Source organism: Odocoileus virginianus, chromosome 31 (genome assembly GCF_023699985.2).
Source record: "Odocoileus virginianus isolate 20LAN1187 ecotype Illinois chromosome 31, Ovbor_1.2, whole genome shotgun sequence".
Lineage (NCBI taxonomy): Eukaryota > Metazoa > Chordata > Mammalia > Artiodactyla > Cervidae > Odocoileus > Odocoileus virginianus.
In genome coordinates, this window is record NC_069704.1 from 33,866,695 (window position 1) to 33,869,545 (window position 2,851).

General features: G+C 46.7%; 1 pseudogene; it reads left to right on the forward strand.

Moving 5' to 3' along the window:
* The first annotated feature begins 303 nt into the window (after nucleotides 1-303).
* On the forward strand, nucleotides 304-2,633 carry LOC110145089 (succinate dehydrogenase assembly factor 1, mitochondrial-like; annotated as a pseudogene).
* Nucleotides 2,634-2,851: the final 218 nt, after the last annotated feature.

The window sequence follows — 2,851 nt, forward strand, 5'->3', positions numbered from 1 at the left end:
GTAGGTCTGGTGCAGTCTCCTGTGGGTCACTGCTCCTTTCCCCTGGGTCTTGGTGCAGATAAGATTTTGTGTGTGTACACCTCCAAGAATGGAGTCTGTTTCCCCCAGTCCTGTGGAAATCCTGTAATCAGATCCCACTGGCCTTTAAAAGTCAGATTTCCTGGGGAGTCCAGTCCCTTTGTTGGATCCCCAGGCTGAGAAGCCTGACATGGGGCTCAGAACTTTCATAACAATGGGAAAACTTCTTTGGTGTCATTGTTCTCCAGTTGGTGGGTTGCCCACCTGACGGGTATGGGATTTGTTTTTTTTTTTTTAAGATTTATTTATTATTTTTATTTATTGCTGCACTGCGAGGCATGTGGGATCTTAGTTCCCTGACCAGAGGTCAAACCCACGCCCCCTGCATCCAGAAGGCAGATTCTTAACCACTGGACCACCAGGGAAGTCCCGGGATTTGGTTTTATTATGATTGCTTCTCTCCTACCATCTCTTCAAGGCTTTGTCTTTGTCTTTAGGGCATTTTTTGGGGGGTGGGTTCCAGCGTCCTCCTGTAGATGGTTGTTGAACACTTAGTTGCAATTTTGGTGTTCTATCAGGAGGAGATGAGTGCATGTCCTTCTACTCTGCCATCTTGAACCCACTCAGACTTAATTTTTAAAAGCTGAAGTGACTGTAGGGCCAGGGTTAGAATCACTGATTTAAAGGAAATAGGAATTTACTAGTAATTTAAAGCAGGCTTCTCAACTTCATTGTGCATACAAATCACCTGGGATATTATTACACTGCATATTTTGATTGAAGAACTCTGAATGGATCTTAGACATAAAAGTAAACTAAAACTCTTAGAACCTAGAAGAAAACAGTGTGAATCTTTGTGACCTTGTACAAGCAACCAATGGAAAATAAGTTGGACTTAATCAAACTTAAAAATTATTGTGCTTAAAAGCTGATCAAGTGAAAAAGACAACCCACAGAATGGGTGGAAGTATTTGCAAATTGTATATCTGGTAAGTCTCCAAGTTATAGAAAGAACTCTTATAACTCAACAACAAAAAGACAATCAATTAAAAATGGACAAAGGATTAAAATAGACATTTCTCCAAAGAAGATAAGCAAATGGGCAATAAACACAGGAAAAGATTGTTGTTCAGTTGCTAAGTCGTGTCTGACTCTGCGCTCCCATGGACTGTAGCCTGCCAGGTTCCTCTGTTGATGGGATTTTCCAGGCAAAAATACTGGAGTGGGTTGCCATTTCCTTTTCCAGGGATCTTCCCAACTTAGGGATCAAGCCTGCATCTTCTAATTGGCAGGTGGATTCTTCACCATTGAGCCACCAGGAAAGCCCAATGAAAAGATGAGGAAAATGCAAATCAAAACCTTAATGAGGAGCCGGCACAGCCGGCTGCAAAGGCAAGTTCTGAGCCTGTACCGCGAGCTGTTGCGCGGCGCCGAGGCACGAGTGCGGGCCGAGTTCCGGCAGCACGCTGGCCTGCCACGCTCCGACGTACTGCGCATCGAGTACCTGTACCGCCGCGGTTGGCACCAGCTCCAGATGCTACGCTCAGGCCATGCCACGGCCATGGGTGCCTTCGTGCGTACGCGGGGCCCGACCGAGGAGTCACCGGTGCGGGGGCCCCAGGGACCCTGTCTGATGAAGGTGACGACCCGAAGAGACCGCTAGACAGCGTGAGGACACAGAAGACCCCGCTGGATGGACGGTGACCGGCTGAAGGGCTCAGCCGATGGCTCAGGGGGACTGGCGGACCCGGGAGCCCCCCGATGGAAATTGAGAGGTCTTGAGAAACTAGATCGACAGATTGAGGGAGTTGAAGAGCCCTCCTGGGACGTGGGGTGCGATGGTGAGAAATGCCCAGTTTTACTTGCTGCATGGTACTGGGTCAAATTTAACCAGTGAGGCTTGGGGCGGACTGTCAATCTGAGAACTACTTACCCTAAGGCCTGGGGAGCCAAGACGCCCGGCTGTTGGACAGAAAGAGACTGACATGCTCTTGTCTAGAACCTTGAGAAATACCACTGCTGGCTCCTCAGAGACTCCCCTCTCCTGTATTTAACTCTGAGAAGAGTAGACTTTTTCGTTGAGGAGTTTGGGATGATGCCCTGATGGACGGTGATAAGCCTGGAAACCCCCTCAGAAAAATCTTTCCTCCATTGAGACCAACTGGGATTGGTGAGGAAGGGGGTAAGGGGTCTCTCACCCCCGCTAATCAGTTAAAGACCCCCTCAAGACCTCTACATGATGGTTCTGAGGGGGAAACCTCCCACCTCCCCGATTCCTGCCCCTTTCCCTGCTCAGGACTGTTGAACAAAAAGGCAATAAAATGGGGTGTGCTTACTTAAAAAAAAAAAAAAACCTTAATGAGAAGCCACTTCATATTCCATTAGGATGGCTGTAATCACAAAGACAGAATAACAATTGTGGAATAGGATTGCTGGTGGGAATGTAAAATGGTGCAGCTACTACTTGGAAGAGAGTTCGGCAGTTTCTTAAAAGGTTAAACCATGGAGTTAGCATTTAACCTAAATTATCTGTGAACGAATGGATAAATAAAATGTGGTAGATCTGTACAGTGAGTACTGCCAATATTTATCAATAAAAAGGAATGAAATACTGATACATGCTGAATAAGGGACAAACATTTTTACAGAGGCCTTGGACAACGTGCTTGCTAGGTGGGATGGGAGAACTTCTTAAGATCTTTTTGCTTACCCTCAGTGCTAGAGCCCTAGTTACGAAAGCAGAAGATATATGTTCTGAGAGATTAATCCTCTAGCTTCCTGTCATTCAGCCCTCTGTCCTCAGGGTATAATCAACTATCACTGTGGCCCTTAC